Here is a 22,984-nt window from a genome sequence, read left to right as displayed (position 1 = left end):
CTCATGGTCGTGAATCCCTGGAATTCTCTGAAGGCAGCCATGAGAAGAAATGATCAGAAACAAACATCATGAACAGTGACTGCTACCCCATCTGATTCTCCTGTTCCTATCTCTTACCCTACTTCTGTACTCATTTTTTCTTTCTCTCTCTAATTTTTATTTCCCCACCCCGTTGCTAATGGTTTATCTCTCTATCTATCCCTACAGCTCTCACACATTCTGTCTCTTACCTCTAGGCCTGTTCCCCAAATTCTTATATTTAATTTCACCTATTCTATATCCATTCTGATAAAGGGTTCACGCATGAAACTTTGACTGACCATTTCTAAATCAGAATTTATTGTCATGAACATTGATATAAACCACCTTACAAGAATAAAAATAATACACGAAAGGTCAAAATAAGGCAGTGTCTTTGGATCCATGAATGACTACTTGTGGATGCTGACTGACGTACTGAGTTACAGGAGTCAGACTGCATGAAACCAGCCCATGTCAATCAAAACAGCCCATCCATCTGGTCCCACCTGCCTGCATTTGGCCCATATCCCACTAAACCCATGTATCCTTCCAATTTTTTTTTTCTTGCCTACCTTAACTACTCCCCTCCAGCAGCTCATTCCATAAATTCACCAACTTCTCTGTGTGCTTTTTTAAAAATTCCAACAGAAATTCTTTGTTTGCTTTTGAATTCTCTACCTGGAGGGTTGTGGAAGCTAAATCATTGGTGGGATAAAGAGGAAGTAGATTTTTTGTTGATAGATTGGGAAATTTAAGTACTGGCGCAGATGAGAAGAGATGGCATGAAGCACATTTCCAATAATTACAATGACAAACAGGATAGGCTTGAGGGGCAGAGTGGCCATCTCTTGGCCCTGTTTTCATGTGTTCGTTCTCCTCTGAGTTCCTTGATCACTGCAACCCTAACGACCAGAGAAGCAGCGAAAAGATTAGTCCCATATCTGGAGAGAGCAAGAAAGACCAATTTTTTTTTTCCCCAAAAAATATCCTATGGGTCAGGTGGAACCTGAGGAGAGCAAAACGGATCAAATCAATGAACTTACAGAGGAACTGAGAAGAGTTGGAAACTAGACCAGATTTAATAAGCAGAAAATGTAGACAGTCTAGCAGCAAGCACCGGAGGGAAGGTCTGTGCTGGGGTGGAGCGATTGACTGGCGCATGTTGTGGTGGACTAGCTGAAAGAGGCTACTAAATGCTCGGGAAGAACTGAACAAGATCTTGCTGCCTACCTGCTGGGTGTTGTTATAAGATCTGGCAATTTCAACATGGTTCCTCATCAACAAAAATTCTAGCCACTAAATTCGATGAAAGCAAACTGATACTTATGAAATGCTCTAATTTTAGAAAATGTTTCTCTTGGCTTCACATAGAGGCCACAAGATAGAAATGTATTCTGGTGTATAATCATGGCAAATTTAAAAGGATGAGGAAGAGTTTAGTTGGGGAACTTTGTCTCAGATAGACAAATGGAAGAAAAATAGTCAGTTTTGGGCTTTTGTATCATAAATGAAGGCGGATTTGTCACCTGAAGCCTTGAAATTCAGTATAATCATGGCTGATCTCCCCTACATCTCATCTCTTCACTGCTATTTCCTGATATCCTTCAATTCCCTGACCTTTCAAAAATATATCTTTCTTCTCTTTAAATACCCCATTATCTAACCTTCACAAGCCCCATAATCCCAGGAGAGTGCAAGGACTGGTGAATCTCAGCAGAGCAAGAACCCCGTGTTTTACTCAAGGCAATGCAATGACTGGTGTGTCCTGGGGAAGAGTAGGAAATGTTTCCTGGTGAGCCAGGATTTCTGAATGGAAAGGTCTGGGTAGAATGGACATGGAGCAGATGTTTCCAGCAGTGGGAGAGTTTAGAAGCAGAGGGCACCATCTCAGAATAAAAATATGTTCCTTTAGAACACAGGTGAGGATTCTTCAGCCATCGGGTGGTGAATCTGTGGAATTTGTTGTGACAGGTGGCTGTGGAGGCTGTTTTTGGGTAGATTTAAAGCAGGGGTTGATAGATTTACTAGGATGTAATGTAATGTTCTATGGCAGATTAGTAAAGGCATCAAAGGTTTCGGGGAGAAGACAGGGAAATGGGGTTGAAAGGAAGAATACATCAGCCATGATTTGAATGGTGGGGTAGACTCAATGGGTCAAATAGCCTAATTCTGCTATTTGTCCCTTATGGTCTGATGGTTGGAAAGCACATTATCGGAGTTTACTTTTATGTTATTCAGATTGTGTTACACCACACTAACCAGTGCAGTGAAGAAATCAGATCAAATCCTTTGAGTGTGAACAGGAGTTTTGAAAAGTACTGCTAGTGGACATTCATTCAAACTGAAATAAATTCATGGCATCCAAAAACATCATGAAATAAAACAATCGTAAGAAAATAACTTCACCACTTTGGTCAAGGTCAACCCATCTCCAGGATCTGATAGATGGTCTTCTGTGGCAGAGAGTTAAATCAGAATTGGAATTTATTCTCATGAACATTGTTTTCCGGCGGCATCACAATATTGCTATAAATTACATAAAAAGAAATTGGTGCAAACAAAAGGGAGGTCGTGTCTAATTCAGAAATATGATGGCGGAGGGGAAGAAGCTGTACTTGTTCCATTGGGTGTTCGTCTTCACGTTCCTGTACCTCCTTCCTGATGGTAGTAATGTGAAGAGGGCATGGCCTAGGTGGTGGGGGTCCTTAAGGATAAGAGGCTGCTCTATCTCTACATCTATCTATCCCTCAGCCGGGATAGGGCTCCAAGGTTCAGCCCTCCAACTCTGTCAGTGAGTTTCCAATATCCCATTTCAAGTGGGTTGACAAGTTCAGTGGGTGAGTGCATTAGTTCTCCTTGGAATTGCCAGCAATTCTTACCAAAACCCAGCCCGATGACTCCTGGTTGTAAACACTGAAAACCATTTTGTGTTGGTCTGCAAGTATAAGCTGAAAGTGGCATTTGATTACCACATGCCACCCAAATGCAGTGCACAATGTGTTTCCCCTTCACTTTGATCCAAACCACTGACGTGGTTATCCTTTCCCCCTAGTAGAGAGCAGGAGCTTGTTGACACGCACACAATTGAGCCAAAATTCTAACTTGCTGAAGCAGAGAGGTGCGTGAAGTAGGATCACCGAAGATGATAAAGTAGATGATGAAGTAGGAAAAATAAATATCGACACACGGTTAATCAGTTCTATTTCAAATCATCCTTCGTTTCACACCCATCAAGGGGTTTAGGACCTCCATCAGCCAATCGATTATTTGATCTTGAGGGATAGGAGACCCATCCAGGAAAGTGAAGCTGGGGTTAGAGATGTAATACTCAATAGAAGAGCAAGTATGAGGGGGTTTGAGTGAGCTGCTCCTCCTTGTAGATTTAGTGGATGAACTCCATTGTGGAGAACCCCCATTCGACGTGATCCATTGGGATCATTGTCTGAAGAGGGCACGCAAAATTGTTGAGGGCCCCATCCACCCCTCACACAGCACCTTTCAGCTGCTCCTGTTGGGAAAGGGATACAGGAGGATCAGAGCCAGGCTGAGGAACAGCTTCTTCCCACGGGCAGAAACAATATTTATTTATTTATCTGTACTTATGAATGCTGAACATGTATTGCTTGTCTGTGTCTGCGCGTTTTGCACCGAGAATGTTGTGTCGTCAGATTGTAGTTGTATGATCAGATGACAATTAAACTTGACTTGAACAGAGTAATTGGAGAAAGGGCAGAGCAAATGCTTCCTAGGGTGGGAGAGCCTTGGTCAAGAGGGCACAACTTCAGGATTGAAGAGCGTCTGCTGAGAACAGAGACGCGAAGGAATTTCTTCTGTCGGTGGATGGTAAATCTGTGGAATTTGTTGCCACATGCAGTTGTGGAGGCCAGGCCATGGGGTGTACTTATGGCAGAGGGTGATAGGTCCTTGATTAGCCAGGGCATTAAGGTTATGGGGCGAAGGCAGGGCAGTGGGGCTGAGTGGGAAACTGGATCAGCTCATGATTAAATGGGAGAACAAACTCGATGGGCTGAATAGCCTATGTCTTATGATCTGAATTTTTCTGTAATGCACTTAACGTGCCTGAAATGTTCCAGAATGCTTTAGAGATATTGTCTCTCTTGTAATGCTGGAAACATGCAGACACATCTCAAACCACATCTCAAACCAGAATGAATTTTATTAATATTTATCAAGGAACATGTATTGCTATGGAGAGTGAGAATCTTCTTGCCTTCTTTAAATTCAACCATATAACCATATAACCGTTTACAGCACGGAAACAGGCCATGTCGGCCCTTCAAGCCCGTACCGGTTCACTTGAACAACTCCACTAGCTCCTCCGCAAACTCCTGAGGAAGTAGAGGCTTTCTTCATGATGCCATTGGTGTGTCATAAAGAAAAATCATTTCTTCTACAGAAATGTTCCAATATGTCTACTTTTTGTTTTGACTTTCCATAGCCAAAATAGTGACAAGAGTGGAAGACATTCTTTGGCTTGGTTTCGCGGACGAAGATTTATGGAGGGGGTTAAAAAGTCCACGTCAGCTGCAGGCTCGTTTGTGGCTGACAAGTCCGATGCGGGACAGGCAGACACGATTGCAGCGGTTGCAGGGGAAAATTGGTTGGAAGACATTACTACTATCATAAACATGCTGCATTTCTTCCTGAACCTTCTTTATTTTCCCATCCAATTTATCTAACTTTCTCATTGTATTCATCTACATCCAAGACTACTCATTTCCCCTTTCATTCCTTGAAATTCTCTTAATAGTTCAATATTGGTTACATTGTGGCAGTTCACCACAAGACAGGCGAACTGGCCCCGCTTGTAAGCCACACGGTGGGGCAGCCAGCTAAAATGGTGCCGTTGGGGTTTCCCTTCCTTCCAGCTCAGGGCTCAGAAACCCGTGCTTGGGGACCATGTGTGACGCCCGGATGACGTCAGCGCCCTCCAGTGTGGTTCTCAGCCAGGAGTATTATAACACTGGCCTCAAATTTGTGTTTCAGAACTGCCAACTCTCACCAAAACAAAACAAAAAGTCCCATCAGTGGTCCAGCAAAAGGCCTCAGCTCCACCACCCCTCACCACCACTGGTAGTCTGTGTGTTCATTATCGATGGTCCACAATAGGTAAAGTAATAGCTAAGCTGGACTATGGATTGGGGAAAAGGTGGGAACCACTGCTAGAGATGGTTAATTTGTCAACTATGGCAGTCATGAGAGGAAGGAATTGGAGGCATTCAAAAATATTTCTCTGGAACTGTCCCCACCCCTCCATCCCCAGTTAGGACCACCATAACATAGTGTTCCACACCCAAAACTCATTATAAATCAATGGAGCTGAGTTTAAATGAGCTGAAGATGCTGTGGGCAAGGTTACCCAAGCCTTCCATCGAGAGTGGTTCTCAACCTTTGTTTTAACCTCGCTCACATGCTACTTTAACTAATCCCTTACTAACAGTAGGAATTAGTTAAGGAGGTATGTGAGTGGGGTAAAAAAGGTTAACAACCACTGACCTAGAGGTTCAGCGATGGTGTCGATGAGATGTAGTGGAAGGTTGGACAATATATTTGTAAGTGAGGAGGTGGTTTTAGTTCTGGTGTCCTGCCTGTTCACTAACACCCCTGGAACTAGTTGTGGTCTTGCTGTTTTGGGTCAAAGGTGATCCTGATGTAGACACAGGGAAGGAAATTCAAAGAAAGGTGTCTTTAATGAGTTCCCGACCAGAAAGAATGTGAAGGCAAAAACACAAGATGTTGGATAAACTCAGCAGGTCAAACAGTTCCTTTAAGTGGCAAAGGGAAAGATTAATTGCCGAAGGTTTGGGCTCGAGCCCTTCATCAAGGCAGGTTAGTGTGAAGGCAGTGAGCTGCTGTTGGGGCCACCCAGAATTGATGTTGAGGTCTGCCGGCTTCCTTCCAGCAGTAGAGCAGTTTTATCAGACTTGCCCTCTGCTGCATGAGAAGCAAAATGAGGCCAATTCTGCCTGTTATTGTCACCTTGACCGGGAAGTGGTGTGCAGATGGATGGAGCAGATCCCACTGCATCACATGGTGAGGAGCAGGTTCTCCTAGTGCTCCGTCTCTAACTGATTCTTTCATCAGTGCCTTCAAACAAATTTAGCCCACTTGCTGCGCTTTTCAAAAGTACTTCGTTGACTCTTGATCTCTTTGGCATTTTTTTATATAGAAGGTATCCCACAGAACCAGCTCTTCAGTCCATGATGTAGTGCTGATCTACATAAACCTACTCCATGATCAATCTAACCCTTCCCTCTTGCACAGACTAGAGCCCCCTATTCCTTGCAATGATGTGTTTATCTTCACACACAGAGTGGTGAGAATGTGGAATGACCTGTCAGTTGAGGTGGTGAATGCGGGCCTGATTTTGATATTTTAGAAAATTTGGACAGATTCATGGATGGGAAGGGATACGGAGGGCTAAGACCAGGTACCAGTCAATGGGACTAAGCAGAATAATAGTTTGGCAGACCAGATGGGCCAAACAGCCTGATTCTACGCTGTAGTCTACTTTAGCTTTAAGAGTCTTAAATTAGAAAGTGTGTGGAGAGGCACTTTTGTAGAAGGAATAAAAGGGCAGATGATTATTTGGATGGGGGAGAAAATTAAAAATTTCGAGGTGCAAAGGGACTGGGAACCTTCATGTAGGATCCCCTAAAGGTTCATCTCCAGGATAAGTCGGTGGTGAAGAAGGCAAATGGAGCGTTGGCGTTTGTATCTAGAGAATAGGATACAAGAGCAGGGGTGTGACGTTGAGGCTTTGTAAGGCACTGGTGAGGGCTCCCTTGGAGTACAGGGTACAGTTTTGGCCTCATTTAAAAAAGGATATGCTGGCATTGGAGAGGGTTCAGAGCAGATTTACAAAAGAGATTCATTGTATCTGAAAGGTGTCATTAAATATTGAGGAAAAGTTTAGTAAAGCACATAGAAAACATGGAATTATGGAAAACAGGAAAAGGTGATTTGGCCCTTGATGTACTGATTGAAAGAAGGTTCACTCTGTCTAATCCTTTTACCACATTCATCCAGATCTGTAGATCAGAGCTGTTTAAATGTGTTGAAATTTATAGCAACTGGCATGTATCAACCCCTTTGAAGGATTTTTATTTCTATAAATTTTGGAAGAGTATCTTAAGGAAAAGTTATAAACAAAAACCATTTATACATCGGAATGTTTTAAGTTTTATTGTGGTTTAAAGCTATGGTTCCTAAACTTGTTCGAGCTGCCGCCCCCTTGGCTACCAGGCCACATCCCTTGTCTCTCCCTCTCCCCCTTCTTTGGTATTGGGCTTTCTGCAAATTTAAAACAACTGATCTAACATGATATGTATTTCACAAATAAAACTTTGAGTAAACCAATTTACTTAACAATATGAAAGGGTAAATTTACATCTCACATGTAACTACATTGTCTTCATAGTTTTCGGCCTCCCAAGTGGTCCCCGACCCGAGCGATCCCTCCCCAAGTGGTCCCGCAGGCTATCACCATCCTGGCCAGTTGCCCCCACCCCCTCATCACTTGACCAATAGTGCACGATGAGTGTTGCGGCCTAAGTTTGCTAGAAAACCTTTGAACCGCCCCCTTGGATCTGGGGGGGGGGGTGGGGGGGCGCTGCGCGGGCGGGGTGCTCGCGAAACACTGCCCACTCTGGGAATGACTGGTTTAAAGGATTTCAAGGTGATAAAAAGCGAGCTGTGACTTTCTGAGGGGGGCCTTTGACTCTGCATTCTACCCTTGCCATTGATCCACATGCCAATGGAACTGACTCAGAACCTCGTGTTTAAATGACTCATGGGATCTAGGCATTCTGAAATAGAAGGAAGGGGTACAAAAGCAAGGACGATGTTCAGATTTATTGTCTGGGTACACACATGACATCACAAGCAACCCTGAGATACTTTTTACTCATTTTTACCTATCAATAGTGCAAAAAACTACTCAAAAGATACGTATACAAAAGGGAGAAATGTAAACAAAGAAATGCAAGTAAACTGTGTAATACAGAAAAATAGATTTCAACAATAAATAATGTGCAGAGGCCTTAAATGAGTCCTCGATATCGTTTGTTGTGAGGAATCTGATGGTGGAGGGGTAGCAGCTGTCCCTGAACCTGGTGGTGTGAGTCTTGTGTGTTGAAAATACTTAAGATGTGGCAGGAGTAGGGAGGCCATTCCTGGTCCCTGGATTTTGGGAAGGAATGAGAAGTTCCTAGAGAGGGTGCAGTGAGGATTTATTGGAATGGTTCCAGTTTGAGGGAGTTCAGCAACAAGGTTATATTAGAACAACAAAGCAGGTTGAGTGGAAACTTGGTGATACTTGTTAGATGATGACTGTTTTCTGATTGTGATGCTTTAAGTACAAGGGAGTACAAACATAAACCTTGGGAAAAGTACAAGTGGAGTTTGGGAAGGAAATCTCTTTTGATGTCAGATGTAGTTATGATCTGGAATTGGGTGCCTGTATGGTGAGGTCCAGAAAATTAATCAGGATCTTTACAGAAAATTAATGAAATCTTGAGGAATTGTTAGTTGCAAGACTACACAAGATGAGAGAGACTGACAGGGTTCTTTACCAGAAGCAAGCATGGACGTGATGGACCAAATGGCCTTCCCTGTGCCAACATGATTCTGCAATTCATATGAAGACTTGCCTTCCCTCTTAATCTAAATCAGGAGGCAGTTGGTTCTAGCACCATGCCAGAGACTTGGAAAAATACAAACCTAAGGTGTGTTGCCTCGATGGAGATTTTATCTTTTAGTCGAGGTGTTCAATCATTGAACCTTTCAGCCCATCAAGTTCATGTTGGCTCCTGATGAATCATTTGGTTTCCCCATAGCTGGGAAAGAACCCTTGGCAATATTTGAACCAGGGAACATCTTTCTCGTACCCTGGTCAATAATTATCCCTCAAACATCATTTCCAAAACTGATTCTCTTACGTTTATACAGTTGCTACTTGTGAGAACTTGATATAAATCAATAGCCATTTTTTCCTGCATTATTGAAAGAGTCAGGGGAGAAAGAGTGAAACTCATAATTGTGCAGACACTGTGACTGTAGTCAAAACACAGAAAAGCTGGAGGATCTCGGCAGGTCTTGCCGCGTCTTTGAAAGGTTGGGGCCCAAAACATCAGTAATCTTGACCTCCTATGGATGTTGCAAGACTGGCCAAGTTCCTCCAGCATTTCTGTGTGTCGATTACTGGAAGAACCATACAGTCCAGACGAGACCATTTGAGCCATCCTACCAAGTGACCATCAAGCATCAATCCACACCAATCCCATTAACACACACCCACACTTTCTCCATAGCCTGTTATGTCTCAGCAATACAGGTGGTTCTTAAACATTGTGAGAATACCTGCCTCCAACACCCTCTCCGAGATTGTAACCACCAATCCCCTCTGAACCTCTTCTCCTTAACCTCAGCCCTCTCTCTTTGTCCTCTCTGCCAAAGGGGAAAACTTTCTTATGCCACTGAGACTAATCAAATAACCTCACTGGTTCTAGTGAACATTGGCGTGTCCTGTAAGGGTTCTGAATAGTGCAACAGAAATGCAAGTCAGTTTTGCATCAGGCAGTAAGATGCAAGATCCTGCAGCTGGAGGCATAAAGTGAAGGACACAAGTGTCCTTGAAATACTAGATTGGAATATCAGCCTTTGATAATACACCAGGTGTTTGGAGAATAGGTGCCCATGTAGCCAAATAGAAAACAACAATTGGCTGGATTACTTCAGCAGAAAGTTGTTTCTTTAGTGCAGGATAAAGGGGCAGGCAGCTTCCAAATATTGTGTGTTCATTGCAAATGTTGGATAACAATTTTTAATTTGTTGCCTTTGTTGCATTGATGAGTCATATATTCTAAAGGTTGGACAACAATCTAATAAAATTGAAAATGTTAAAACAGATTTTCTTTTGTTTCTGTTAGACAAGGCTTCCCAGGTTTTGGACCAATTAAGATTAAGACTTGATGGTCAATATCAAGATTACCTATGGGTTGGCCCTGTTTTAACTAAATGTAGAAGAGGCTCGTTTGACCATCCACCTGCTCCCAATCTGGTTGCGTCTTGGCTCTTGGGTACAGTTCCCATGGACAGCACAGATGATGTGTGGGACTATTTGTCAACAGCACTTTTGAACAAGCACAAGGTAAATATTTTCCCTGAAGTCCTTGAGCAATAAAGGTGTGGAAGGTTCAGGGGAGAAGACTGGAGAATAGGGTTGAGAGGAAAAATACACCAGCCATGATTTGAATGGTGGAGCAGACTCAATGGGCTAAATGGCCTAATTCTGCTCCTATGTCTTCTGTCTATGGTCGTATGATGGGGTTGCAGAACCTCAACAATGAGGTACCTGTAGTTCCACCTCAAGGCCTCTGTATCTTGCTGCCTCTCACAGCTACCAAGTATGGTAATTGATCCCCTCTGGATTTTTGGGACTAGATTTTTTGTAGTTCTTCATTTGAGAAGCCATTCTTCATGCTTGTGCCTCCTCTCCCAACCCCTCCCCCACCCTATACAATGGGGAGGGGGCATTTTCAGATCTTCCTTCTCAGCAGATGAATCTCAAGCAACCATTGCTTGCCTGGCACAGTCCTTTTGCAACTTGACTGAGCAGGCACCAGTCAAGAGCCCCGCTCTTGTGAACTGTCATACACTTGGCAGGTATTGTCTCCAGATGAAGTCTGAGATGAGGGACAATCGTTTTTAACTTGGAGATTCTTTGAAATTCTGTATCCCTGAGAGCTGCAGATAATAGATTAATAAATACATTCTGAGAATTGTAGGAAATTTACTTCAAAGAAGTCGTTTATTGTCATCTGATTGTACAAGTATATCCGAATGAAACAGCATTCTCCAATTCTCGGTCCAAATTATGCAGACACAAAACCAAACATAACATACATATGCTGGACAAGTATTTCATCTCTACAAAAAATGAATAAATATTGTTTTATACTTATGAGAGTCGCGGATGGTTGGTGTAAGCAGTTCCTTTGGTCGTTCAGCATTCTCAATGTCAGTACAAAGAAGCTGTTCCTCAGCCTGGTGGTGCTGGCTCTGATACTCCTGTATCTTCCCTAATGGGAATAGCTGAAAGATGTGTGCAGGGTGGAAGGGATCCTCAATGATTTTGTGCACCCTTTCAGACAACGATCCCGGTAGATCTCGCTGATGTGGGGGAAGGGAGACGCCAGTGATCCTCTTTGCCACTCTTACGGTCCTGTGGATTGACCGCTGATCCATTTCTCTGCAGTAACTGTACCACACTGTGGTGTAGCTGGCCAGGATGTCCTCGCTGGAGCTCATGTAGAAGGTTGACATGATGGTGGATGGTAGCCTTGCCTGCCTCGGTCTTCTCAAGAAGTGCCATCGCTGTTATGCTTTCCTGACAAGTGAGGAGATGTTGAATGTCCACAATAGGTCCCTAGTTTAGTGAACTCCAAGGAACATGGTGCTCTCCATTCTCTCTACTACAAATTTGTTGATGTGTAGTGGAGGGTGTTCATTCCTGATCCTCCCGTCCACTATCATCCTCTTCGTCTTCTCCACGTTGAGATTCAGTTTGTTACTCTCACACCATGTCACAAGATTTTCCACCTCTACTCCATAGTGCGACTCATTGCTGTTGTCTGCAAACTTAATGACACTGTTGGAGTTGGATCTGGTGATGCCGTCATGGGTCAGTAACATGAACAGGAGTGGGCTGAGCACACAGCCCTGAGATGTGACGGTGCTCGATATTCTGCTACCGACCTGGACAGACTGTGATCTTTCCGTTAGGCAGTCCAGGATCCAGTTGCAGAGAGGGGTGCTGAGTCCCAGCGAGGATAGATTCTCCACCAGCCTCTGGGAAATGATGGTATTAAATGCTGAGCTGAAGTCAATGAACTGCAGCTTGGCATATGAAGCATCATTTTCCAGGTGTGCCAGGACAGAATGAAGTGACAAAGCTATCAGGGAATTGAAATGGATCCAATGTCCCTGGGAGGTGTGCTTTGATGCGTTCTGTCACCAGATGTCTCAAAGAATTTCATAATGGTGGAGATAAGTGCCACAGGGTTGTAGTCATTGAGGCCTGTTATTGTCAGCCTCTTGGGTACTGGGATGATGGTGACCGCCTTGAACCCTGCAGGAATGATGGACTGCTGCAGTGAGGTGTTGAAGATGTCCATGAAGACCTCTGTCAAATGGTCTGCACATCCTTCAGTACCTGACCAGGTATGTTGTCTGGTCCCACAGCCTTGTGTGACTTCCTTGGATAGGATTCTCCTCACCTCGGTCACAGCTATGGAGGGGCCTGTTTATCAGGGGAACATGGAGCTTTTTTTGTCATCATCCTGTTCTTCTCCTCAAATTGTGTACAGAAGATATTCAGTTTGTCCAGAAAGGAGGTGTCATTGGGCCAAATGACTGGTTGATCGAGCCAACTTCCAGCATTTCATACCCAATTATTGATATGGACTTATTGGGCTATTATTAAGGTAAATAATTCTGGGAACATAAGAAAGAAGATATTGCTGAGATCTGCTATCTCATCAACCAAGAATGGTGAAACTTGCAAAATGGGTTGTTAAGGTTTCTCCTGCTCCTGTTTCTTAACTCCTGTAATGCAATTTCTAATCATGCCATGGCTTCTCTATCTTGACACACTATCTTTGGTGATTATTTTCTCATGAGTTAAAGGTAGAGTGAGAAGTTTGTTTTGTACGCAATCCAAGTAGTCAATCCATACAGAGTAGAGCGGTGAAAACTGAGCACAGAGTGTTGCCTTACAGAGAGAGAGAGAGAGAGATAGAGATCATTGGAATAGAACAAAAGCAACATTATTTTACTGTTGTGAGGTTTATGAAGGAGTCTGATAGTTGGGAATGAAACTGTCAGTGTTTTGGATATCCTTGGATCTGGTGGTGCGCGATCTAACATGAATGAATCTTCTTTCCATAGGGAGGGAGGGAGGAGACTATGGCCTTTTGTATGTTGGCTTGTTTTCTGAGGTGCCAGAAAGTGTCGATTGAGCGGAGGGGGGTTTGTGCGATACACAACTCTCTGCAGTTTATTGCCGTCTTGGGTGGAGCTGTTCCCGTCCCAAGCAGTGATGCACCCTGACTTGTACATATTGCTAAGGGATGCGCACTGTGGGAATGAGACCAAATTCTGACCAACAGTCCATTTCTGTGATGCATGTTTCTTCGATGACGCTGTCTGACCTAGCTTTTAGACAGCTCAAAGGGTACAGCTGGCTACAACAGCCCAGAGGCATCACACCATCCTGAGATAGCAGGTTGTGCCATTACATCCCACAAAAGCAGTTATGGGACAAGCTGCAATGACACTGAGAAATGTGGCCACTGCTGTATAGATTTCACAGTCAAATCTTTCGGGGATAGAAAACTGTGTGAATCTAGGACTAATTTTGGAAAATCACCCCAGCAATAACTCTGGTAATTTCCCATATTATTTCCATAAAGAGCAAATTATAAATATATTTAATTCCATTACATTCGCGACTTTTCTTCTACCAGTAATTACGAGCCTGGATTATTGTTTTTGTGGGTTTTACATATATATCGTCAGCACAACATCAAGGGCTGAAGGGCCTGTACTGTGCTGTAATGTTCTATGAGTATTATAGAAGACCATTACAGCTTTTGTTAACTTGTACCAAAGGCAGTGCCGTCAAATATGACTGGGTGATTCTGAATAGAATGTCTCCCAGTTAGGTGAAAATATTTGTTTATAATCCTTGAAGGCAGAATTCTGATGGTAAGTCTTACTGAGCTGGCTTAATGTGTAAACCATACACAGGTGGGTTTGACGTGTCCTCTCAATGGTTTGGTGAAAAATTCTTTCATTTGGCTTGCAGGTAAGTGAGTTGGCTTCCCAAGAATCTTGCGGAGGATTGTTCTGTGATTTTAAATGATCTAATGGATCCTTGTTTTGAAACTTGTAGTTTCAAATTTGGAAGTTAAAGAGCACTCTTAATGAAACATAGGGTTGTTGGGAACACCCAAGAGGTCAGGCAGTATCTGGGGAGAGAGCCTTTCCCAGTCTCAGACCCTGCATCAGAACCCATTCTTGCACCATTCTTCTCACCCCACTGATGCTGCCTGACCAGCTGAGTCCTTCCAGCATTCTCTGGTTTGTCTCAGATTTCCAGCATCTGCATTTTTTTTTTCCTCTAACATAGGATCACCAATAACCACTCTGTCTCACCCCGCCTCGGGTGACGCCTAACTGTTGCACCCCTCAGAACGACTTGTCTGAACCATGATGCCTTCTGGGGAGAAGATATTCTTTCATAGTACAAGCGTTGTTTAGGGATTAGCTTCTGTTGTCAAGAGGGCAAGAAGGCAGACAATGTTATTTGAATTTTCTTTATCACATGTAGTGCACTACATTGACTGGTCCCTACCTTCCCTCCCTAGCAATGCGTGCACTCCAATCCAAGGAAGAACTCAGGTCCATTTATACCATTCCAGCCCTAAGAAAGCCTATGATTCCAACCTTTCCATTGCATCATGACATCACAGTTTCAACTCTGATCTTTGACCTGAGTCCACTCCAAACCACAAGAAGATGACCTCTCCTTGTCACTCTTGTTCACTCCAGGTATTATTGGCACATGATATTCTAAAATCCTTTTTTTAAAATCATTATTATCTCGCTGCAAGCACCAAGGAGGAATCTCATTTAAATTATTCCCCAACAGCCTTGTATGGGGAAATAACATGATCTGTTCCTGAGTAACCATTGGGAATCAAAGGTGATGCAGCCAGAGTTTCTGAAATGATGTAAGCTGACCCAGAAATGGTCAAAATTACGCTGCAAATAAGTGAGATTAGTTTTTTTTCATCTGCATGGTAATTATTGTGCTGTGGAGTTTAGCCCTCTGGGTTAGAAGGGTCTAGCATCCAACATTTGTCAGTGCAAGAGCTCAAGTTGTGTCTGACCAGTTTAACCACTCTGGTCAGGCTGCATTACCACCAACACCTTCCTTTGAATCAACACCGAGATCCTGCCTCCCTGTTTCAAAGAATGGGTTCCCATCTAATGAAGACTTGGGGCTTCCCATATTAAACAAGCAAAGAAATGGTGCAGAAACTCAGCAGATCAGGCAGCATCCGTGGGGAAAAGTGGTCAGTCAACGTTTCCGGTCAGGACTTCTTAATAGAGTCTGAAGAAAAAGGGGGTGATATTACGTATATAAAGGGGGAAGAGCCCAGAGGTGACAGGGTACTGGACAGAGGGTGTGAGAGGTGGGTCGGAGGAGAAGCCATTAGAGGGGGGGAGGGAAAGAAAGATTTGAAAGAAAAAATAAATACACGAGTAGTGCAGAAGAGTTGGAAGCAGATGGGGATGAAGTGTGGAGAGGGATGGGGGTACGTAAAGCTGGAAAAATGAATGTTCATGCCATTAGTTTTAAGGCTGTCCATGAGGAATATGATGTGTGGTCCTTCAAGTTTACATTTGGCCTCACTCTGACATGGATGAGGCCGAGCACAGATCTCTCAGTTTCAGAATGGTTGGTTGAATTGAAATGTTTGGCTACAGTTTGCAGGTGATCTGCATGTTCTGCCTCACTAATGTAGAGGAGGCCACACCCAGAACACACCGAATGCAGTAGATCAGCTTGGACAATGTGTATGTGAAGCTCTGTCTCACCTGGAAGGTCTGTTTGTGGCCCTGGATGATGCCTATGTTATCACTGGCAATATTCAGAGCTGTGTGCAAGAATTTAAATGACATAAGGAGGGAGTAACCCCCTCATTTCAAACCTACTTGTGCATGCCCTGGCCAAGATCTCTTTTCAACTCATCTGAACCATTTAGCCCACATACCTCATGGCAACAAAGAGTGCAGAATTTGCCTTCTTAATATCAGGTACTGAACTGTGCTGAATATCAGAATATTTACTGCTTTCAGAATATCTATGCAGGTCTTTGTCCCCGTGTAATGGCATGTTTGCATCTGTAATAGGGGGAACATTTACAGTTCACTAATCATTAAAGCAAATTAATGTTCTGGGGGAATTGTCATAAGATCAGATGGGAGTCACCGTGTAAGTTACCTGCTTTCCTTCACACTATTTCTAGATGTTAAAATTAGTTTTGTCCCTTTCTCCTTTTCAGATGTTTCTCTCATTTCACAAATTTTAACTCAGCCAACCAAAGATTTCTCTAGACTTGGGAGGATCTTTCACTAAAGAAGCTTCTGGAAGGTTGAGTCTAAACTTTGTGAGAATGGTAAGTGTTGCATTCCAGTAAAGGAAGGTAATTATTTAAGTCGCCGAAGCAATGAAGTGGGTGGCTTATTGCCTGTGGACATGCTGGATTTCTCATTGTGATTAACATTAAAGACCACCTGTTGGCATGTCACCCAGCAACAAGCCATATTCGGTGGGCAGGTTAGTGAAGAAGGTGGTTGGTTTCATCAATCAGGACAGTACAGGAGCTGGAATGTCCTATTGAAACAAGATGGTGGTGACCCCACACTTGGAGTATAGTGTGGCCTTCTGTTCTTCCAACTGTAGGGATAGGCCGTCTTGTGGACTTGGAACACTACAGCACAGTACAGACCTTCTGGCCCTCTATGTTGTGCTGATCCATTATATTCCTTCTTCTCTCCCCAAAAAAAGTACTAAAAACCCTCTATTTTTCTTTATCCATGGGTCTGTCTAAGAGTCTCTTAAATGCCCTTAATGTACCATCCTCCATCACCATCTCTGGCAAGGCATTCCATGCACCCACAACTCTATTTTTTTTAAAAACTTACTCCTGATGTCTGCCTTAAGCTTCTCTCTTCTCTCCCTTCACTTTGTACATATGTCCTCCGGGTTTGCTATTTCTGCTCTGGGGGAAAAGGCGCTGTCTGGCCGCTCTGTCAATGCCTTTCAGAAGCTGGTAGACCTCTATTAAGTCTCCTCTCATCTTTCTACACACCAAAGAGAAAATTAGTTCTGCTAACCTTGCCTCATAAGAATTATTTTCCAATCCAGGCAACATCCTGGTAAATCTCCTATGCACTCTCTCCATAGCTTCCACATCCTTCCTATAATGGGGTGACTGAACACAATATTCTAAGTGTGGTCTTACCAAAGATTTGTAGAGTTGTAACATGACCTCTCAATTCTTGAACTCACTCCTCCTATTAATGAATCCCAGCATCCCACAGGCCTTCTTAACTATCCTATCAACCTGTGTGGTGTCTTTGAGGGTTTTGGACCCCAGGGTCCCTCGGTTCATCCACACTAAGTATCCAACCATGAACCCTGTACTCTGGTTTGACCTTCTAAAATGCATCACTTCACACATATCCGATTATTGAACTCCATCTGCCACTATTCTGCCCAATTCTGTATCCTGTCTATATCCTTTTGTAACCTACAACAGCCTTCAGCACCATCCACAGCATCTCCTAACGTTTGTATCATCTGCAAGCTTACTGACCCAACTTTCTGCCTCTTTATCTAAGTCATTTATAAAAATCACGAAGAGCAGGGGTCCCAGAACTCCACTAGTCACTAGACTTGGTTGGAGCAGTTCCCGTACCCCACAGGGATGCACCCTGACGGGATGTACCCGCAGAGGTTGTTGAGGGATGCGGGTGATGTGGATGGAGCAGTTCCCGTACCACGCAGGGATGCACCCTGACGGGATGTACCTGCTGAGGTTGTTGAGGGATGCTGGTGACGTGGATGGAACAGTTCCCGTACCACGCAGGGATGCACCCTGATGGGATGTACCTGGAGTGGTTGTTGAGGGATGCGGGGGATGTGGATGGAGCAGTTCCCGTACTACATAGGGATGCTCCCTGACGGGATGTACCTGCAGAGCTTGTTGAGGGATGCGGGTGACATGCTGAGTTTCCTCTGGCTTCTGAGGAAGCAGAGGTGCTGGTGCGCTTTCTTAACCATTGCGTCAGATGGGTGGAGGACACGGACAGGTCACTGAAGATCTTTGTAAAAACCACACTGCTGGAGAAACTCAGCAGGTCAAACAGTGTACTTTATCTAGCAAAGATCATGATACATAATCAATATTTCGGGCTTGAGCCCTTCATCAAGGAATGCGCAAAATGTAGGCAGATGCCCGAGTTCAAACCTTGGGCGGCCAGTGGGGGAATGTGGCCTGTTGTACAGGATTCTAACAAAGACCTCCCTTTTTGTATGTAGTTCCTTGGGATTTCAAGTCTTTCCGACCGAAACTGGCTCTTTGGCCTATCATGTCAGTGTTGGCATTTTTGCGCATCGAGACTGATCCTATCTGCCCACATTTGGAGTGTATTTTCCTCTGGCTTGCCTTTTCAATCTTTCTTAATTTAGACACCAGAGACTACAGATGCTGGAAACCAGATTTTAAAAAACAACATTGTGAAGGGAAATGGGTAGAGGTGAGGCAGGGTCTGAAACATTGACTGTCCATTTCCTTCCTTGGATGCAGCCTGACCCTCTGGGTTCCTCCAGCAAATATTGTTTGCCTTTCAATTTGGGTTATAATTGTATCCAATTCTGCCACCTCTCCTGGGAACATGATCTGGATATCTGGTGTGAAAAAAAAACTTACCCCTCAGATCCCTCTCACCTGAAGCCAATGCTTTTTGGATTTGGATGACTACTTTGGGGGAAAAAAGATTGTATCTCCCTTTCTGCGATTCTCATGATCTTATATATTTCTACTGGGAATGAATAAGCTGTTGCTTTGAAGTGTTGCTTCCTCACTGACTGTATACATGCCCCATCAAAATCCAATTAGACCTGCTTATTCCCAGGGGTTATTTTGAACCTGACCTCGATCTATCAGTGAAAAGAGCTGAAGCACCAAAGACTCATGGTTGTTGAATGTTCTGTGCGTGAGACCCACAGAGGTGTATGATTTTTTTTTTCAGCCTCTGTTCTGTAGAGATGGATGGTTTGGTTTGCTGTAGAGATGGGTGGTTTGCTCTATTGGGAAATCAGGATGAATGTGAAAATACAGAAATGCTGGAGGAGCTCAGCCGGTCTCGCAGCATCCATAGAAGGTAAAGATGTATTACTGACATTTTGGGCCTCAGCCTTCTTCAAAGGTATGAGAAAAAGCAGGCAGCCCCTGAAAGATAGTGAAAATATAATGTTGGAGAAGAGAGGTGTGGAGGAAGATTGGAAAGGTCTGGAATTTTTCCTGCTAGGTCAATCCTTAATATGAACTTGGGGCAAGTTGTGGACCAGAGGATGGGTGTTCTGGAAAGTTAACCTCCCCCCCTCCCCTTGTGCAGTGCATTCATTGGCTTTGCCTGTGGACGGGAACTGCGTGTCAATCGAAGTTAAAATGTGTTTCCAGGCAAAAGAGATGGTGGGATTCTCCAGGTAAACCTTCAGCTAATTCTGGAGCAAATGGAAGATTACGTCACCCTATTTTATGGCAGATGTAACAACTCATTTTGGGGGATGTCCAGATCTGGCCATCTGCTGTGGATGTATGAATGTTGGTTAGCTGCCGTGGATGAACTCGAAGGAGACAGCTTTTGGGACATCTGTTGATTTTGTACACAGAAACGATTAGGCTAAGAATGTAGATGGGCAGATCAGCAAGTTTGTAGACATCTCCAAAATCGATGGAGCTGTGAGTGAAGGAGGTAGTTTGTTAAAAAAGAAAAAGAGGCTCGTTGGAGATTATGGGTAGGGAAATGGCAGACAGAGTTTAATCTGGACAAATGGCGCAGGAGGAAAGTATACGATAAGCGGCAGGACTCGTATCAATAATGTCCAGAGGGATCCTGGAGTACCAGTTCAAGGCTCCCTTGAAAGTGGCAATGCAAGTAGAGAGGGAGGTAAAGAACAAGGGCTTCATTGGTCAGGGTGTTGAGTATAACAGTCAAGAAGTCGTGTTGCAGTTCTTTAACACTTTTGTCAAGGCACATTTGGAGCGGTTGTGTGCAGTTCTGGTCACTGCATCACAGGAAGGGTGTGGAGACTCTGGAGAGGGTGCACAAGAGGTTCATGGGGATGTTTCCTGGATAAGAGAATATCAGCCACAAGGAGGTTGGACCAACTTGGGCTGGTTTCTCTGGGACGCCGGAGGCCAACGGAAAACTTAATAGAAGATACTAAACTATCAGAGGTGTCCCCAGGATGGAAATGCCAAATATTAGAGGGCAGTAGTTTAAGGTGACACTTACTTGTGCTGTTTTCTATTTCATTTAATCTAGGCTACAGATTTGTTCTGTCCGAAACATTTCTCTGTCAGTGGATACTCCTGTCCAGAGCAGAAACCATTCATACATGTTCACGAGAAAGCAAAGTGTTATCTAATGAGGAGAGAATAAGTCACCTAACGTCCACAATCCATTCTATGAAATAGGGCATTATGTGATGTGGACACTGTGCAAACACCATTTTATATATGTAGCAAATCCATATGGGATACTGCAGTGTACCTGTATTTACCTGTAATATTTTTGAAAGAAAATTAAATACAGATAGTACAACACTCAAGAGATGCATGATACACGAGATTGGATGCTACTGACTATGTCGAAGCATACATTATTATACTGTAAACCTTTTATTTGTAAATAGGGAAAGTTCACATTAAAATAATGATAGAAAGTACAGTGCATGCATAAGCCAGTAACATGTATGTTTTTTAATGCAATGAAGATATATGTATTATAGGTTATTTATGTACTGTATCACAATATGCCTGGCAGCGCAATCGCTTAGTATACAAGAGACACGGGATACATACGTTGCGTGTGGGAAGCTGTTGTGTTCACGACATCCCGTTCTCTGATCATGATTTCTGAACTCTGTCATAACCTTATGGGACCACGGACCTATATGTGGTTGGACGGTGCCCAAACTGATGATATACAACATCGAACTACTCACTGGAGTTCAGAGGGGCATCTTATGGAAACTTAAAATTATGAATGGAAGGTTGTTGCCACTAGCAGGTGAGAATTTTTAAGTACCCTGACTCTCAAGTCAGCTTAAAGAGTTTTATTCCATGCCTTAAGTACCAAGAATACATCAATTAAATTGCCCCTTCGCCTTCTAACTGGTTTGTGGAACTTCTCTTGATAATGAACCCCTGACGTCCAACCAGCCAATTTATTCTTCTGAGGATATGAGCCCAAGGTTCCCACAAAGCTCCAAATGTTGACTCCATTAACCATACTGTAACCTTTAATCTTGTGTACTCCAGCTATAAAGGCCACCAGTCCATTAGCTTCTTTCTGTGTGAATTCAATTCAGTGATAGAGGCAACAGTTCTGAATAAATGAATGATCTTATTGTCGCATGTACAAAAATACAATGCAAAGCTTTGTTTTGGGTGTGATCCAGGAAGTTTAACTCAGACAGCAGATAGGGCCCTAATACCAAGGTGACAAATAAATAAGACAACAGTGTAATTAATGTTACTGTGGTCAAATGGAGAAAAGGTCAGTTAAAAACAATGCAATCTAGCAGTGAGAAGTCCACTGACAACAAATTGTCCTTGAATTTGGAATTTTATGTTCTCATATGCATCTATCTTCTGCCTAATGGAAGTGGAGGGGGTAAGTGGAGAGAAAGAAGAAAGTGTTACTGGGGTGGGGTGAGTCCTGGCGAGGTTGGCAGCTTTCTGTAGACAGTGGGAGGTATGAATGGAGTTACGTGAGGAGATGTCCTCTGAGTCCAGGGACTTTGGTTTGATCCTAATCTCCCTGTGGCCAATGTGGGTTTCCCTGCCTGTTCTGGGACCCACTCACATTTCAGTGATGTGGAAGCAGGTCAATCACTTTGGAGATTACCCCTTAGTGAAAGGGGGAGTTGATGGACATGGGAGAGTAAGGAAGGGAGTTAATAGGAGAGAAAGAGGGCAGAGGAGAAGAGGGGGGTGGAGCGGACGGGAAGGGGGGTTGGAGCGGACGGGAAGAGGGGGTGGAGCGGACGGGAAGGGGGGGTGGAGCGGACGGGAAGGGGGGGGTGGAGCGGACGGGAAGGGGGGGGTGGAGCGGACGGGAAGGGGGGGGTGGAGCGGACGGGAAGAGGGGGTGGAGCGGACGGGAAGGGGGGGTGGAGCGGACGGGGAGGGGGGGTGGAGCGGACGGGGAGGGGGGGTGGAGCGGACGGGGAGGGGGGGTGGAGCGGACGGGGAGGGGGGGTGGAGCGGACGGGGAGGGGGGGTGGAGCGGACGGGGAGGGGGGGTGGAGCGGACGGGGAGGGGGGGTGGAGCGGACGGGGAGGGGGGGGTGGAGCGGACGGGGAGGGGGGGGGTGGAGCGGACGGGGAGGGGGGGGTGGAGCGGACGGGGAGGGGGGTGGAGCGGTCGGGGAGGTGGGTGGAGCGGACGGGGAGGGGGGGTGGAGCGGACGGGGAGGGGGGGTGGAGCGGACGGGGAGGGGGGGTGGAGCGGACGGGGAGGGGGGGTGGAGCGGACGGGGAGGGGGGGTGGAGCGGACGGGGAGGGGGGGGTGGAGCGGACGGGGAGGGGGGGGTGGAGCGGACGGGGGGGTGGAGCGGACGGGGAGGGGGGTGGAGCGGACGGGGAGGGGGGTGGAGCGGACGGGGAGGGGGGTGGAGCGGACGGGGAGGGGGGTGGAGCGGACGGGGAGGGGGGTGGAGCGGACGGGGAGGGGGGGTGGAGCGGACGGGGAGGGGGGTGGAGCGGACGGGGAGGGGGGTGGAGCGGACGGGGAGGGGGGTGGAGCGGACGGGGAGGGGGGTGGAGCGGACGGGGAGGGGGGTGGAGCGGACGGGGAGGGGGGTGGAGCGGACGGGGAGGGGGGTGGAGCGGACGGGGAGGGTGGGTGGAGCGGACGGGAGGGTGGGTGGAGCGGACGGGGAGGGGGGTGTGGAGCGGACGGGGAGGAGGGGGGTTGGTTGATGGGAGAGGGTGATGGACCTAGGTTGGGGGGGGGATAGTTGACGGACCCGGGTTGGGGGGGTGAAATAGTTGACGGACCCGGGTTGAGGGG

At 45.2% G+C, this 22,984-nt stretch overlaps 1 protein-coding gene across 1 annotated transcript in view; it reads left to right on the top strand.

The window, feature by feature from the left end:
• klhl17 (kelch-like family member 17) overlaps positions 1-22,984 on the top strand; it is a 59,537-nt gene that overhangs the window by 2,057 nt on the left and 34,496 nt on the right. The window lies entirely within an intron of this gene.

The sequence above is a fragment of the Narcine bancroftii genome, chromosome 2, assembly GCF_036971445.1.
Source record: "Narcine bancroftii isolate sNarBan1 chromosome 2, sNarBan1.hap1, whole genome shotgun sequence".
Classification (NCBI taxonomy): Eukaryota; Metazoa; Chordata; class Chondrichthyes; order Torpediniformes; family Narcinidae; genus Narcine; species Narcine bancroftii.
The sequence above is the reverse complement of the archived record's forward strand: the minus strand, read 5'-3'. Positions and strand labels throughout refer to the sequence as shown.